Genomic DNA, 19,070 nt, shown 5'->3' with positions numbered 1-19,070 from the left:
AATTGAAACTTTTGTGTTCGATGGTAACCTCGTGAAGAGTGTTAGCCATCTGTTCAATTCATATTAAGTAAACATAACATCTAAGGTCTTAGTTACAATAGCACGTGCGCTTGAAAAAAGTAGGTTTCGAGAACATGGTACTGTAACCTAATTTTCTACTTTCTTAAAGTGTACAACCTTCAGAAATATAATCTCGGATGGACAAACAATAGCAGTGGCATCAGAGGCAAATTTTAATAGTGGCATCAAAAGCTCTGGGAGTCTGGTAGCAGTATCGAGCTAGGCGTTGCAAGCTCATACTGATTCTCTTATCCATTAGGACCGACACCTTAAAATAGAACACATTTCTGAAAAATGTCTGGTAATTATTGGCACAATTCATTCAATACTTGAGAACACATTGAACTATTGTTGAGACTTATGTAATGCGGATTTCCATAGAGCTTACCGTTTATCAAAAAGGACAGACATTTTGCATTTGCACAGAGCCCAAAAATAGTTTCAGTAGCGAAGGAAATCCATTTTTGGACAGGATTTTAGCATGTGATGTAAGTCGAATACATCGAGTCCAAGTGTCAAAGCCTGCAGCAGAAACATCCTGAACTGTCTGTCCGTAAGGACTTCAAAATTCAACATCAGCTGGTAAGGTGGTGCCCATGGTCCCATTTTCTATGAGCTTTAGAGGAGCGACGCACTATCAAGAGACTATAACTAGTCAGGCATGACTGGGAACAAAGCCAGCGCTGGAAAGGAAATGTCCAGGATAGCAAAGTAAAGGCGTACTAATTCTTTATGACTACACTCAGCCTCATACGGGATATCTGACGCTCAAAACCAATGGGAAAGAGGACACAGAGCAACCTCTCCCTCCTTACACGCCTGAACTTGAATGTTGGTGTTTTTCATCTGTTTTGTCCGATAAAATAAGCTTTTCGTGGCATGAAGTTCAAATCAACGAAGAGGTACAGAAAGAAAGTACAGACCTGGCTCGAGATGTAGATAAATAAATTCTTCGGTGAGGGAATAAGAAGATACTTGAGAATGTGGGATGGGTGCATAGTATGGTTCCCTTATTGCGCTTAAGAAAACGCTAGCGGATTGCGCGGCCCCTCCCTCCGGAGGTTCGAGTCCTCCCTCGGCCAGGGGTGTGTGTTGTTCTTAGGATAATTTGGTTTAAGAAGTGTATAAGGCTAGGAACGCATGACCTCAGCAGTTTTGGTTCTCTTAGGAATTCACACAATTTGAACATTTGAAAACGCTAAATGTGGTAGGAGACGTGCACATTTCAGAGCACTGTGTATTGCCTACATTAGAGGAATAGTTCAGAAACGATGACTGACTGGTCGGCAGGACAATGCACCCCGTCATAAAGCCGAGTCTGTGGGGCAGTGGTCCGTGGACAGTGATATTTGTGAAATGAACTGTCGTGCCCATAATCCCAACCTGAACCCAATGGAACACTTCTGGAATGACTTAAACGTCCACTTCCCCCAGACCCTAGCGTCCATCGTCACTACCTTCTCAGACTTCAGCTCTTGAGGAAGAGTGGGCCGTCATCCCTCGAAAGATATTCAGATTCCTCACTGACAAATGTCCCCAGCACAGTTCAAGCCGTCGTAAAGGCGAAGGGTGAAGACACTCCATATTAATGGCCACTAATAGGTGTCCGTATACTTTTGATCAGATAATTTACTGTGAACTGAGGAAAGCTTTCTTTATCTCTGCTAAACTAATTCTGATTTTTTTTTTTTTTTTTTTTTTTGCTTAGACCACACTGTGTGCGGGTTACGGGCGCTCAGTACCGAAGTTATTAGCACATTCTACAGCTCCTCAACCCCTTCGCCTTCGCTTCGTTTATCCTTAAGCCTTGCTGTATGCTAAGTATGCTATGCATCCCTTCCAAAATCGAGAGTCCTTCTTAAATCTTTCCAGAAGAACTTTGTCGTCTGCAAATCATAGCATTGGTTTCTGTTCCCTTTGAACCATAATTTTTCTTGCTAAATTTTCTTTCATTTCTTGATTGTTTCTTCTACGTACTAGTGTACGGAACACAGAACCATTTGAAAATGAGGTACACTAAGCCCTCGAGGACTTTTGCGCCTTTAGTTCCAGGGAATGTTAGTTGGCAAGAGTAAATTTGTTTCCTGTAAGAAAAAGCATACTCCATGAGCAACACTGAGCAAGACACGGTGCTGGCAGTTAATACCAGGGAGACAATAGCACTAATAAAACGTTAATAGCTAGAGGTTTGACGCGATGTAATGTAAGGGACATGGCGGCGTGTACTCATACCAGAGACGCTTAATGACGCTAATTGCTTCTTCGTGACACACATGTTGTGGCTTTTCACGTGGTGATCTCTCATCCGTTTCACTGCGATTGGTATATCCAAGTACATTCTTGCTTTCCTAAACTCAAATGCGTAGCTTTATACTACTGACGAATTAGTATATTGGATTGCAGCTCAGGTATACAAAAAATTACAAAATGGTTCAAATTGCTCTAAGCACTATGGGACTTATTGTCTGAGGTCAACAGTCTCCTAGAACTTAGAACTACTTAAACCTAACCAACCTAAGGACATCACACACATCCATACCCGTGGCAGGATTCGAACCTGCGACAGTAGCGGTCGCGCGGTTCAGACTGAATCGCCTAGAACCGCTCGGTCACAGCGGCCGGCTCACGGCTATTTGGAGAATTTCATTGTTAAATAAAAGAGTTGTTAGTTAGGATCATCCACGTGTAGTGAATAATTTCTTAAGGCATCAACAGTGGCCTACGTACATGTACATTTTCTTTTGTTTGCAGCACTTTCAAATTAGGTAGTTGGCTATTATACATGTAAGTTATGAACAGTTCTGACGTAGGCACCTTTTGCTCAACATTACTTTCTTAAAAGCTTTTTATTACTTCGTGTGCGTGTTGATGTACTGCTGGTGAAGCTGTTGTTCTGCCTGTAACCTGAAAGTCTGTAAAATAATATTAATAGCAACTGAGAATTGACAGGTCGACAACATCAAAGATGCTCTTACGAGTAATTTATATTTGAATCTGATCGTCAGCCAAAAATAGTTGATCGAAATTACTTTTCATGATTTATTGAGGCAGTGCTATTTTTTAGATAGAACCACTTGAGACACAAGAGGCACTTGTTGATGAGTTATCTTACGGACGCGAGTGTTTCGTTGTCGACTGTAGTTCCTGTTTCGTAATATTTCTAGCTCATTAACATGTTCGCTGTGTCGGCTTATGATGACGCAAGGGTGATGTATGGTTTACGAAATAAACATGTATTAAATTGTGTCTCCTTAAATTAATGAAATCATAGCCAATAACTGAGTAATCCCACAAACAATGAACCTGAGGGCATTCAGATCTAGGTAATGCAATCGAGAAAAAAGCAAACATTGCTGCAGTTGTGACATTTGTCCTATACATTCCAACAAAAAACGGCTGGGAGCTGGCGACGATATACAGGCTGAGCCACCTAACGTTACCGCTGGATATATTTCGTAAACCACATCAAATACTGACGAACCGATTCCACAGACCGAACGTGAGGAGAGGGGCTAGTGTAATTGTTTAATACAATCCATACAAAAATGCACGGAAGTATGTTTTTAACACAAATCTACGTTTTTTAAAATGGAACCACGTTAGTTTTGTTAGCACATCTGAACATATAAACAAATACATAATCAGTGCCGTTTGTTGCATTGTAAAATGTTAATTACATCCGGAGATATTGTAACCTAAAGTTGACGCTTGAAACCTCCGACGTTCAGTTGCGTGTTGTAACAAACACGGGCCATGGCCGGCGACCAGCATCTGCAGGGACATGTTTACGATGACGACCGTGTTTACGAGTTTGGCTGTAGTGCACTGTTGTGGTTTGGTCTAGCTGTCACAGTGTCCGCATGTAGCGCTTGCTGCTATTGTTATTCTGCGTTCGTCTCCGCACGCAGACCAACTGTAGTACACCGTGTTACCAGACGTCTGTGATAGTGTAGTGTTGTAGGAACTGTGACCATGTTGTATTCGAACTCTGAAAAGGCGGATATGATACTCATCTATGGCGAGTGTCGACAAAATGCAGCTGAAGCCTTCAGGGTGTATGCAGAACGGTACCCGGACAGAGAGCATCCAATGTGCCGCACATTGCAAAACATCTACCGCCAACTGTATGCAACAGGTATGGTCGTAGCACGCAAACGGATCCGTAACAATTACATGGTGATGCCTTTAATCATCGAGTGCAATTCTGTCAATGGGCATTAACAGAGAATGCGTTGCAGTTCGACCTGTTTACCGATGAAGCGGGTTTCACAAACCACGGGGCAGTGAATCTACGGAACATGCATTACTGGTCCGTGGACAATCCTCGGTGGCTCAGGCAGGTAGAGCGACAGCGACCGTGGACTGTAAATGTATGGTGCGGAATCATTGGCGACCATCTCATTGGTCCTCACTTCATTGCAGGGGCCCGAACAGCTGCAACATAGATCGCGTTTCTACAGAATGATCTGCCAACGTTGCTCGAAAATGTCCCACTGGAAACGCGTCGACGTATGTGGTATCAGCATGATGGTGCACCTGCACATTCCGCAATTAACACTAGGCTGACCCTTGACAGGATGTTAGACGGGTGTTTCATAGGACGTGGAGGACGCATAAATTGGCCAGCCCGTTCTCCTGATCTTACACCTCTGGACTTCTTTCTGTGGGGTACGTTAAAGGAGAATGTGTACCGTGATGTGCCTACAACCCCAGAGGATATGAAACAACGTATTGTGACAGCCTACGGCGACATTACACCAGATGTACTGCGGCGTGTACGACATTCATTACGCCAGAGATTGCAATTGTGTGCAGCAAATGATAGCCACCACATTGAACATCTATTGGCCTGACATGTCGGGACACACTCTATTCCACTCCGTAATTAAAAACGGAAACCACGTGTGTACGTGTACCTCACCCCTCATGGTAATGTACATGTGCGTCAGTGAAAAAGACCAATAAAAAGGTGTTATCATGTGAACGTAGTGTTCTTTTCCAGTCTCTTCTGTACCTAAGGTCCATCACCGTTCCCTTTGGATCCCTACGTAATTTGGTGCTCTCCGATACACACGATCGAACAGCGGAGGAGTGGTACTCAAGCGTCAACTTTAGGTTACAATATCTCCGGATGTAGTTAACATTTTACAATGCAACAAACGGCACTAATTACGTATTTGTTTATATGTTCAGATGTGCTAACAAAACTAATGGGGTTCCATTTAAAAAAACGTAGATTTGTGTTAAAAAACATACTTCCGTGCATTTTTTTATGGTTTGTATTAACCAATTACGCTAGCCCCTCTCCTCACGTTCGGTCTGTGGAATCGATTCGTCAATATTTGATGTGGTTTACGAAATATATCCAGCGGTAATGTTAGGTGACTCACCCTGTATACTCCACAACGCAGTTTCTGTCCTGTCTAGGACACTATAAAAGAGTGTCAGTTCTTCTTCAGTACTCTGCACGGTGTGGCTGGAACTGTAACGACAAAAACTGTGAACACGCTCTAAGACTCTCTCTGCTGGATACCTCTGTCGAACTCTACGCTGGACAACATGCTACTGGAGAAGTTCCCAACCTGGGGGAGACTACCCTTTATTAGAGGGAAATGATATGAGAGATAAAAATAAAAATGGCTCGATTACATTTTTGTGGTGACTCTATTTTTTAAAAATCTCTGTTGTCATTACTTTTGAACACTAGATCACGATCAGCAACAATCATTTTTGACATCTGCTGGTGGATAAAGGTCTCCTTTAAATTCTCCCATGCATTACGATTTTCAGCTGCCCATATTCTATTAAGTCACCATCTTCTTCTTTTTATCTCTCGGAAACCATCAAAGAACTTCCTTGGCGTATCTATCGACCATTCTCTTTGCCATACGTGCCGTCCATCTCCATTTCATTTTCTTTTCAGTTGTAATTACTGCGCTGTGGTCATTTTGTCTTCCTTCCTCTCCTAGAGAATTTACATGCACCTCTCCATTGTTCGCTCAGCAAACCTCAGTTCTTGAATGGTTTTTACATTACCGAACTGAAAAAAAGGGTCGGTGAAACAGAGGAAACATTATTTTGGCTAAATGTCAGTGACTAGTATACATTATCAGAAAATGTCTTAAGACTACCGATTACATTCGCAACAACTTAAAAGATGCGAAAGTAGACATTCGGTAGCGATAGCTGTGGTGACCCCGAGTACCGACTCCTGTCATACGAACTAACCTTCAGCCACTGGAGAAGGCCGGGACTGCATATACGCGAGGCGAAACTAGTACGTCAGTATTTCACAGTAGACCCATCTGAAGTTTGTTTTCAAATTGCGCATTGTTGGGCGCCAGACAATTGTTAGACGTAAGCAATACCCACCGTCTCATTGATTTATTTTTTTTAATCTATAAAAACATGTTATTTTTATTTAACTTTGTATTACGCAGTTATTATGCTTTTTAAAAATAAGTACTTATTTTATTTGCTTTTTGATTTATTTATTTAGTTATTGATAGCCTAAAATTTAGTTACTTGCCAACCTATGTTGCGGTATTGGGTGATATCTGGCTTGGTTCAGGGGTAATGGCATCATAAAACTTAGAAACTACCGCGCAAAGTGAAGAAATGGATGCAGTGCCTCTGAAGTCATGACAAATGAGCTTTAAACTTCCATCGGGCTTGAAATAGGACAGCATAGTCAATGAATGGAAGCACTGTGCTGTGGACGACGTTGGAAGCAAGTATCTACCACTGAGTGGCTAATCCCGGAAGAACTCCTCTTAATCTACTGAAAGTGAGATCTCTTCTTTTCCGGATCGTGTTTTGTTGGTAAACAGTTTAGCGCCGTCGAACATCGTTTTTGCAATTTGCTGAAATTCAGTGAGGTAGATTCAGTGGCATGTAAGAACTTTTCGTTAGTGTAAGTAATTAGAAAAGAGTAAAATGTCATACTTAAATGAGAAATTAGTTTATATACCGGGTGATCAAAAAGTCAGTATAAATTTGAAAACTGAATAAATCACGGAATAATGTAGATAGAGAGGGACAAATTGACACACATGCTTGAAATGACATGGGGTTTTATTAGAACCAAAAAAAAAAAAAAATACAAACGTTCAAAAACTGTCCGACATCTGATCAGAATAGCAATAATTAGCATAACAAAGTAAGACAAAGCAAAGATGATGTTCTTTACAGGAAATGCTCAATATCTCCACCATCATTCTTCAACAACAGCTGTAGTCGAGGAATAATGTTGTGAACAACACTGTAAAGCATGTCCGGAATTATGGTGAGGCATTGGCGTCGGATGTTGTCTTTCAGCATCCCTAGAGATGTCGGTCGATCACGATACACTTGCGACTTCAGGTAACACCAAAGACAATAATCGCACAGACTGAGGTCTGGGGACCTGGGAGGCCAAGCATAACGAAAGTGGCGGCTGAGCACACGATCATCACCAAACGACGCGGGCAAGAGATCTTTCATGCGTCTAGCAATATGGGGTGTTTTTTTTGGTTCTAATAAAACCCCATGTCATTCCAAGCATGTGTGTCAATTTTTACCTCTCTATCTGCATTATTCCGTGGCTTATTAAGTTTTCAAATTTATACTGATTTTTTGATCACCCGGTATAATGGAGCTGGATCCTCCTCTACGTTTTGGCGAATTCATTGATCATCAGATCGTAAGACTCTGGTTCAGAGAAAATCCTTTTCAGTGCCAATAGAGTTAAGTTTGTGGAGCAGATACAATTTTTTATCCTTGCTTGGACTGAAAAGTGTCTCTCAGCTGAGACACAGGTTGCAGGACTGGCCAAAATAGGTTCACAGAGTTTTACGTTTCTCCAGTATGCTTGTTGGTGTCCATTTGATTTAATAAGTTTTTACAAGTAACTAACACTTTCATGGTGCCATTCTCTGAAATGCACGCAGTCACTACGGTCTTACGTAGGGAAAGTAAAAATAATAATCCATAACAGTATTTTAGAGACTGTCATGTAACTACAGAGAAACATAGTTTATTTGATCAAAATTAGATATATTTAAAAGTTCCAAAAATACACTTTGTTGCCCACTGCCCCCCCCTCCCCCCATTACGGAGTTTTCATTCATTACAGATTTCTCTCCGGCCGCTGTGGTCGAGCGATTCTAGGGGCTTCAGTCCGGAACCGCGATGCTCCTACTGTCGCAGGTTCGAATCCTGCCTCAGGCATGGATGCGTGTGATATCCTTAGGTTAGTTAGGTTTAAGTAGTTCTAAGTCTAGGGGACTGATGACATCAGATGTTAAGTCCCATAGTGCTTAGAGCCATTTGAACCATTTGAACAGATTTCTACCATGTTTCCAGAAGTGAGTGGATGCCATCAATTCTCTGAGATATAATAAGTTTTTCGTGTCTCCTATAAAATTTAGTTCTTGTGGTATGGCACATCGCGAAATCGACAAATTCATTTACTCCTATATAAAAAATGACAATTTTAGTCCGCCCACCTTCCTGGTGAATTACTGCGGACGCCCATGAGTATAGTGAGCGAGTTATTTCCATAATATTCAAAGTCCGTTGCGTTCAATATTTATTTCATTTCATCAACTTTTTATTACACAGTACCCAATGTTCGTGAACGCTAGGTTTAAGAATATTAAATAATACATCAGAGAGTGGGTGCATATCTGAAAAGGAAGTTGAAGGAAAATGAAACTGTTACATTGCATCATGATTGCAAAACAGTGAGCTGTAGTATAGGCTTCTTTGTTCCGCTTCTTTTCTGGCTTCCATCTTGATCCCAAGTAGAACACTGAAAATTAATTGTAATATCGTAAATTCATTTCAGTGAAAGTTAAATTACTTCTGAAATAATAAACCTAAATTGGCGACCACAAATCTTTGTAGAATTACTTTTTTTTCAGATGACCTGTCATATTGTGAGGTCATACCAGGCTACAATCCGTTCGCCACTGTGAAGAGGATGAAACTGCAAGATAAGTAATGAAGTGTTTATTCAGTGTAAAATTTTTTGTTGTGTGCCGAAATGATTGCAAATCGAACCTCATTCTTCTTGTCGTGCTTTGGAGAGAGGTCCAAGAGAAAATTAGATGCCAAAAATTAATAGTATTCCGTTAGGTTACATATGGTCAAATCACAAATTAAATACTTTATAGTCGTCAAAAATATAAACAGGTATTTAGTGCATATTAAATGCCAGTGCTCACAGAGTGAACAAGAGGAGTGAGTTTTCTGGGTAGAGAAGCAGGGTGCCCAGTGGGGCCGTTTTTTGTGACGACACGGGAGACAATGGTCGTCTACAGGCTTGCGCTGCCATAAAACAGCGGCTTGTTTTTCGTAGCAGCGTGGAAGCATTTTCTTTCTAGTAACTTATAACTTTATTCTGTACCGTATTAAACGTCATAGAAAGAAAACACAGCTAATACAATAGCTAAGAATTGCTAGTTTCGTAGTTAAAAAGAGATACTTTCATTGTGAGGACAACATTAAAAACTTCAATTAAACAAGATTCTGGTACTTTAAAAATAAAAGACAAATCGGGCACATTTGATATCTATAGGTTCAGCTACAGCCTGGATAGATAGAGTACTATTACAGATGGCCAAATTACGCTTCGTGAATGAGTCAAAACATATGTAATGTAACTTTAGGAGTTGATAAGGCATCTAAATTTGAGCAGTTAGAGAAAGGGCTTGTTCAGCGCTACTGCAAGCAGAAAAGTACCAGGATCTCTCGGGAGCAGTACAATGGAGTCTCCCAAAACCGAAATGAATTAGTGCTGACTCTTCTGGATAGGATAAGGGAAATAAATGTGCAAACCTATGAGTAAATGAGGAGGCAGACAAAGTTTTTCTGCTGGACCGTGAACACAGGATACTAGATGTTTTTGAAGGGCGTTTCACACAGCATGTCGAGCAGAATATGGGAGGAAAACCCAAAGGATTTGGCCATTGTCATCACGGTAGCTATGCAGTTGGAGGAAGTATACAGGGTGGTCCATTGATCGTGACCGGGCCAAATACCTCACGAAATAAGCGTCAAACGAAAAAACTACAAAGAACGAAACTTGTCCAGCTTGAAGAGGGAAACCAGATGCCGCTACGGTTGGTCCGCTACATGGCGCTGCCATAAGTCAAACGGATATCAACTGCGTTTTTTTTAATAGGAACCCCCATTTTTTATTACATATTCGTGTACCACGTAAACAAATATGAATGTTTTAGTTGGACCACTTTTTTCGCTTTGTAATAGATGGCGCTGTAATAGTCACAGACATATGGCTCACAATTTTAGACGAACAGTTGGTAACAGGTAGGTTTTTAAATTAAAATACAGAACGTAGGTACGTTTGAACATTTTATTTCGGTTGTTCCAATGTGATACATGTACCTTTGTAAGCTTATCATTTCTGAGAAGGCATAGTGTTACAGCCTGATTATCTGTAAATACCACATTAACGCAATAAATGCTCAAAATGATGTCCGTCAACCTCAATGCATTTGGCAATACGTGTAACGACATTCCTCTCAACAGCGAGTAGTTCGCCTTCCGTAATGTTCGCACATGCATTGACAACGCGCTGACGCATGTTGACAGGCGTTGTCGGTGGATCACGATAGCAAATATCCTTCAACTTTCCCCACAGAAAGAAATCCGGGGACGTCAGATCCGGTGAACGTGCGGGCCATGGTATGGTGCTTCGACAACCACTCCACCTGTCATGAAATACGCTATTCAATACCGCTTCAACCGCACGCGAGCTATGTGCCGGACTTCCATCATGTTGGAAATACATCGCCATTCTGTCACACAGTGAAACATCTTCTAGTAACACCGGTAGAACGTTACGTAGGAAATCAGCATACATTGCACCATTTAGATTGCCATCGATAAAATGGGGGCCAATTATCCTTCCTCCCATAATCCCGCACCATACATTAACCCGCCAAGGTCGCTGATGTTCCACTTGTCGCAGCCATCGTGGATTTTCCGTTTCCCAATAGTGCATATTATGCCGGTTTACGTTACCGCTGTAGTTGAATGACGCTTCGTCGCTAAATAGAACGAGAGCAAAAATCTGTCACCATCCCGTAATATCTCTTGTGCCCAGTGGCAGAACTGTACACGGCGTTCGAATTCGTCGCCATGCAATTCCTGGTGCATAGAAATATGGTACGGATGCAATCGATGTTGATGTAGCATTCTCAACACCGACGTTTTTGAGATTCCCGATTCTCGCACAATTTGTCTGCTACTGATGTGCGGGTTAGCCGCGACAGCAGCTAAAACACCTACTTGGGCATCATCATTCGTTGCAGGTCGTGGTTGACGTTTCACAGGTGGCTGTACACTTCCTGTTTCCTTAAATAACGTAAGTATCCGCTGTACAGTCCGGACACTTGGATGATGGTTCAAATGGCTCTGAGCGCTATGGGAATTAACATCTATGGTCATCAGTCCCCTAGAACTTAGAACTACTTAAACCTAACTAACCTAAGTACATCACACAACACCCAGTCATCACGAGGCAGAGAAAATCGCTGACCCCGCGGGGAATCGAACCCGGGAACCCGGGCGTGGGAAACGAGAACGCTACCGCACGACCACGAGCTGCGGACACTTGGATGATGTCGTCCAGGATATCGAGCAGCATACATAGCACACGCCCGTTGGGCATTTTGATCACAATAGCCATACATCAACACGATATCAACCTTTTCCGCAATTGGTAAGCGGTCCATTTTAAGGCGGGTAATGTATCACGTAGCAAATACCGTCCGCACTGGCGGAATGTTACGTGATACCAAGTAGTTATACGTTTGTGACTATTACAGCGCCATCTATCACAAAGCGAAAAAAGTGGTCCAACTAAAACATTCATATTTCTCTACGCACTACACGAATATGTAATAAAAAATGGGGGTTCCGATTTTTAAAAAAAAACCGCAGTTGATATCCGTTTGAATTATGGCAGCGCCACCTAGCGGGCCGACCATAGCTCCATCTGGTTTCCCCCTTCAAGCTAGACGAATTTCGTTCTTTGTAGTTTTTTCGTTTGACGCTTATTTCGTGAGATATTTGGCCCGGTCACTATCAATGGACCACCCTGTATATAGCGACGCAATTACAGGACAAGCAAAGTTATCCTTCCACTGAGTAAAAATGTTATAGGTGTGGGCGTGTAGGTCACAATCGGAAGCAGTGCTGGGTGGTCTTATCGAAACAGGAAACAGAATGATCAAGGATTTGGTAGGGTTCGTTAAATATCGAACGGTTTCGAAACCACCCACCAGCCTTCAAAAATGGTTCAGATGGCTCTAAGCACTATGAGACTTAACATCTGAGGTCATCAGTCCCCTAGACTTACAACTACGTAAACCCAACTAACCTAAGGACATAACACACATCCATGCCCGAGGCAGGATTCGAACCTGCGACTGTAGCAGCTGCGCGGGTCCGGACTGAAGCGTCTAGAGCCGCTCGGTCACAGCGGCCGGCTGGCAGCTTTCGCATTAAAATTTAATGCTACGAAGACATAAGCTGAGACTAAATGTTGCTTAGTTGGCGTAATACATGGGGTAGAGTACAAATTTTTATTGGAGACGGCGGCTCATGTGTCAGTGGCGAATCTAGAAAAAAAAAACGTGTGTGAAATCTTATGGGACTTAACTGCTAAGGTCATCAGTCCCTAAGCTTACGCACTACTTAACCTAAATTGTTCTAAGGACAAACACACACACCCATGCCCGAGGGAGGACTCGAACCTGCGCCGCGACCAGCCGCACAGTCCATGACTGCAGCGCCGCTGACCGCTAGGCTAATCCCGCGCGGCGTGAATTTGGACATCTTATGCAGGAGGAGAATGAATTCTCCGCATTATAGGTTATATGGTATAGGAAACAATGGCCTGGGATCATTAGGCTCAACATTGTCCACTTTTACATTGGAGAAAAACGTTTTCGAGGAAATATGGAAGTGTTGCCCCAAGTGTGTGAGGGTTACTGCCCAATCCTGGGGTTGGGTTTCTTAAATAAACATCACATAGAATTATATTTCGCAGCACACTGGCGAACTCAGTGGGACATTGATCGAGATGGGAGTGACCACTTAAAATGATACACTGTTGCAAGTGTCTCTTGTCATGAAAGTAGAACCAAGTAAACTGCATATACAATCATTAATGCTCAGTTCTCTGATAGTGTGCCGGACCGCACAGGGAAACTACTCTGGCTGAATGTGGGTACCGACCTACCAAGTAATATTTCGTGTGTGATAGAGCCATTGGAATACAATAGCGAATTAGATATTTCACATTGTTCCATACGTAAGAGCGTGACACACACGCAGGAAGTGAATGGAGAATATATACTTCCAGTAAGTGTGGATAATTTTGGCACTGACTATGTGGTTTTGGCAAAAGTGCTGTTAGTTGCACGTTTTGACGATTTGGATGAGAACAATTTTCACAGGACCTCTGCTGTAAACAACCCATCCATAGAAAGTACAGCATTTGGAGTAAGAAGGTAGAATAGCTATGGAGAAACTATTTGCGAATTTCTTCATAACGTGCATACATTGTCAGTGACACCCATTACAAAACACAGAATACCTACTAGCAACAGACTCCCGGTTTACAGGAAGTCATATAGGATACCTTAACATTTGCAACCAATAATAGAGAAGCTCATCAGTCAACGCCGAACGATGGCTTTATAGAAGCGAGTAATAGTTCCTGGGGAGCACGAGTTGTCATTGAGCCTAGAAAATCTTTACCCGGGACGGAGAAACACACCTTATGTTGACAATGTCGTTATTTAAATGCTAGAATAGTTACAGATGCACATCCTATACCGAATATTGCAGAAACATGTGATAAGCTGGGACAATGCAAGTATTTTTCAGCTATGTATCTAAAGTGTTGTTATCATCATTTTGGAGAAGTGATGGAGGACTAGGCGAAGACAGCATTTCCTCTGAGGGCATTACCACGTTTATCAAAGAAGTATGTAAAATTTCGATGGACGGCTGAGTGTCAAACTGCATTCAAGAAATTAACAGCGCCCTAACAACTAGTCTTGTATTACCCAAACTCTTACGGGACTCAGTAAGAATGTCTTCCAGGAGTAATGAGTGTGTTGGGTAGGGAAACTACGAATGTAATTTGTGAACATATAAGGTGAGAATGTGGGTCTCGCGGGAGGCGTGCGCGAGATAGTCCCTGCAGTCACACTATCCTCCGTGCCCCCGGTGGCTCAGGTGGATAGAGCGTCTCTCATGTAAATAGGAGATCGGAGATCCCGGGTTCGAGTCCCGGTCGGGGCACACATTTTCACCTGTCCCCGTTGATATACATCAACGCCCGACAGCAGCTGAAGGTATTAATATATATAATTATAATTTCATTCTAGACTGCTGCAGATCATCAATGGTGTCTGTTCTTTCGGGCATATCCGAAAGACTGACTGAGGTTGCCAGCTATTCGAAACGCAACCACAGAAGAAGAATGCATGATGGACTACTATGTAGGACAATGAAGTTTCGGCCGTGCATCCCACAACTTGCATCATTAAAAGAAGAAGTATTAAAATAAGCTCACAGTCACATGCTAGAGGGATATGAAGGATGAAGAACAACAGATTGTAGGACAGCTGAACGATACTGGTGGAGGATGCAGAGACAGGAAGTTAACCAGTACGTGAAGTATTGTATGTCATGCGCACAATGTCCTGATTTAAGTCATCAAGTACCACTTCAAAAATTACTGGAGGCATCCACTCCATTTGAAATTGTGGTAATGGCCATCATGAGTCAATTTAACCAAACACTGGACGGCAGCTACTACATATAAAGTATCGTAGACCACCTTTTGTGTTAACTTGTGATGATTGCCATTCTGAATCAGCAAGTGAGTACTGTAGTACAAGCAATGGTGAATAACAGATCACTGATGATTGGTGTCACTGACACAATAATCATGGATCAGGACACGAACTTCACGTCCAGACTAAGCAACTATGTCATCTGTTGCAAATCTCAAAACTAAAAACTAGTACTCTGCATTCGCAAGCAAACAGGGTACACTCACCATACCAGGTGCCATTGAGCAAGAAAGCATACTGAGAGTGCAAGAGCACACACTCCGGACGCTGACAAAGTGGAATACGCCAGTCAATACCTCTGAAAGTTAAATTTGTGAATTCTTACAGCTGCAGCAGGGCTTCTGAAGGAACTGACTAGACAGGGAAACTTCAGTGTATCCAGGTGCGTGCAGTATGCTGTGAGGTGCAGTGTACGCCAGGAGGTGACTTCGAGACTGAGAACACCAGTGGCACAAGATGAAGTAGCCATCTGCCTTCCATTGACTTTGCTGTCAGTAGCTGCAGACCTCTGCCTGAGCTAAAGATTTCACGTGGGTGCCTCCATTCTGTCAAGTCTCCTGCCGTGTGACTATTGACGGCCACCTCACTGGTGGGCCATCAGTTCGAGGCTGGGCTGATTTGCTGCCCAGCTACATCGTCGCTGTGATCCGGTTTGTGCAGGTGTGCCATTGTCTTCTGTCATTCTGGGCACCATGGCTTAAACACCGTTTATGCAGATGTGATACGTATGTGGCGTTGAAGAGGCCGAGATACAAGAAGCTAACGCTGTCATCCACAATTTCTGTATCTGTTGGTAGCTTTCTAAGTGGACCAGCCTGGGTACCAGCGTCGTCATTAAGTAATTGATTCATAGCCACAAGCTGTAAATGTTAGCCATATAGAAGTACTTTATAAACTCCAAATCCTGTTAAAACAAAAACACATGCTTAATTACGATTAAAACTGCAGTTGGATTTAGGAAAAAAAAAAATAAGACACTCTGTCCAAGAACGACATAAACTGGTTACCGTTTACTGTATGCTATCAGCTGTAACTCTAAAAATAATTATAAATAGTGCATACTGCAAGAAAATAAATGAATCTAAAATAAAGAATAATAAATGTAAGAACACAAGGCTATGAAGAGCCCCTTAGCTTCTAGCTGGTACGGAAAAAAAGTCCTAGAAATCAATTTCTCACCACACCTAATGATGGAGACACATCAGATGACCGAAAAAAGTGCCCTCTGGACACAGTGAACCTTCAGTACAACTGGGGGCAGTTAGATAAAAAAATATAGATCTGAAAACCACTATGCGATATTTGTAACACTCGTAATATTATCCCATAACACACGACTCTCCGCTGTCTCAATATCAACATTAACAATCCTCTGTCTCAATATCAACATTAACAATATAACGAAAAGAACAGTTGCTACTCACCGTATGGCGGAGATGCTGAGTCGCAGAAAGGGACGGCAAAAAGACTGTTGGAAAGAAAGGCTTTCGGCCAACAAATTCTTTATCAAAAATAGACAGCATACACACACACACACACACACACACACACACACACACACACACACACACACACACACCAACGCAAACGCAACTCACACACATATGACCACAGTCTCTGGCTCCAACACTGCTGTGGAGACACTATGCAATGGAATCAACTATTATCACTGATAGCACACGTTGTTGACATACCTACCTTACCTTCGAGCAAATGGTCTCGCCCGTCCCATGTCACCGGCTTGCGCACAATCGAAGGAAACACAGTCACTTGTGGGCCCGCATCTCGTGGTCGTGCGGTAGCGTTCTCGCTTCCCACGCCCGGGTTCCCGGGTTCGATTCCCGGCGGGGTCAGGGATTTTCTCTGCCTCGTGATGGCTGGGTGTTGTGTGCTGTCCTTAGGTTAGTTAGGTTTAAGTAGTTCTAAGTTCTAGGGGACTGATGACCATAGATGTTAAGTCCCATAGTGCTCACAGCCATTTTGAACAGTCACTTGTGAGCGAGCGGTCTAACGTAACGGTGTCACTATGTTTTCGAAACACGAACAACGGAGTTGTCGACCTGACGGAAATGCAGAAATGGATGCGTTACGACGCTGCTCAGATGCACTTGGATCGCTATGAGCCGTGGTGTAACACTGGATGAGACATGGGCCACATCGCACGAGCCAAAACTGAAACGCTAATCCAACGAATGGTGTCATTATGGGTCGCCGCGTCAGAGCCCCAGTATGGTGAAAGTTACAGTGATTCTCGTGTACGACTGTGATGGTGTTATCCTAATGCATTACGTTCCTCCGCGGCAGACCGTCAATGCACAGTATTACTGTTCGTTTTTGGAGCATCACCTGTGACCAGCTTTGCGAAAGAAGCGGCGACACTTTCTGCGCAACCCACCCATCATTTTGCACGACATTGCGCGGGCGCATATAGCGCAAGCAAGCTGTGGCTGCTCTGTTCGGTCAATGGGACTCCGAAGTACTGTACCATCCACCGTACTCCCCGGACTTAAGTTCTTGTGACTTTGATTTGATTCCGAAGATGAAGGAACCACTTGGCATTCGTTTCAGTGCTGTTCCAGAGATTCGACAGGCAGTAAACCTCTGCATTCGCAACATCAACAGAACAGGCTCTGCTAACGGTATACTACGCCTTCCACTTCGCTGGCAATAGGTTCTACATAACGCTGGTGACTACTTTGAAGGACAATAACAGATGCAAACATGTAACTCTTTTGTATCGGTTGTGAATAAATAGTTGCCTCTATCTAAGTTCCAACCATATATATTGTGTGTGTGTGTGTGTGTGTGTGTGTGTGTGTGTTGTCTATTTCTGACGGAGGCTTTATTGGTCGAAAGCTAACTTTCCGGCAGCCTTTTTTGTTGTGCCTTTCTGCGACTCAGCATCTCCGCTGTATGGTGAGTAGCAACTACCCTTTTCGTTATAATGTCAATATCAGCATTCATTTTCCCACTAAAGGACCGTACACATAATAAGGAATGAAAATAGTAACGCAGTTTGTTGTTTGACAACTGGTCGCCCTACGACCTTCGTCGCATTGTTAGGAGACCTCATTGCTTGCAGCACAGTGCGTTGTTCGACCACTGGTCCCCTTTCACTTTTCGCATCATTGTTTGGAGACCTCATTGTTTGTAGGGCAGTACAGGCAGACAAAGCAGACCTGTCGTACAGCTGCAGGCCTCTGCAACGTAGTCACTGAACGGCGGTTGCTGTATTCCGATCACTTGGCGTAGTGTATGGAACTGAAAACTTCTACTTCCGCCGTGGACAATCGACAAGCCGGCTATTTTCTGTTCGGAAAGAAGACAGGCATGTGACACAAGTCAGGCGTGTGACACCCTACTAACGCCCAGTGCCGGGGTCCCAGCAGTCTCGACCGGACTCGTGACCGGCGCTTGTGTTGGCTGCGTCCGTTCCTCTTGGCCTCAGCTATTTCGGACAGCGCGCGTATGACCGCTGTCGATGTGCTGACGTGGACTGGTCTTCTTGGCGCCGTGCCTCGCAACTGCGAGAGCGCGCTGCTGAGCTCGGGCGCCCACTGGGAGGTGTGGCTCTGGATGACAGCCAGCGGCAGCCGCCGTATACCTCTGCTTACGCACTGCAGCCAGCCATTCATGGGTGTTTCGTCATGTTGCAGCAGTGTTGTAAACTTACTGAAGACTATCAACTATACAATGAATGGACATTTTCACGGTTTTTGTAAGGTTACTACACTACTGGTCATTACAATTGCCACACTAAGAAGAAATGCAGATGATAAACGGGTATTCATTGGACAAATATATTATACTAGAACTGACATGTGATTACATTTTCACGCAATTTGGGTGCATAGATCCTGAGAAATCAGTACCCAGAACAACTACCTCTGGCCGTAATAACGGCCTAGATACGCCTGAGCATTAAGTCAAACAGAGCTTGGATGGCGTGTACAGGTACAGCTGCTCATGCAGCTTCAACACCATACTACAGTTCATCAAGAGTAGTGACTGGCGCATTGTGACGAGCCAGTTGCTCGGCCACCATTGATCAGACGTTTTCAGTTAGTGAGAGATCTGGAGAATGTGCTGGCCACGGCAGCAGTCGAACATTTTCTGTTTCCAGAAAGGCCC

This window comes from Schistocerca piceifrons, chromosome 7 (genome assembly GCF_021461385.2).
Source record: "Schistocerca piceifrons isolate TAMUIC-IGC-003096 chromosome 7, iqSchPice1.1, whole genome shotgun sequence".
Lineage (NCBI taxonomy): Eukaryota > Metazoa > Arthropoda > Insecta > Orthoptera > Acrididae > Schistocerca > Schistocerca piceifrons.
This window is presented reverse-complemented; position numbering follows the sequence as displayed.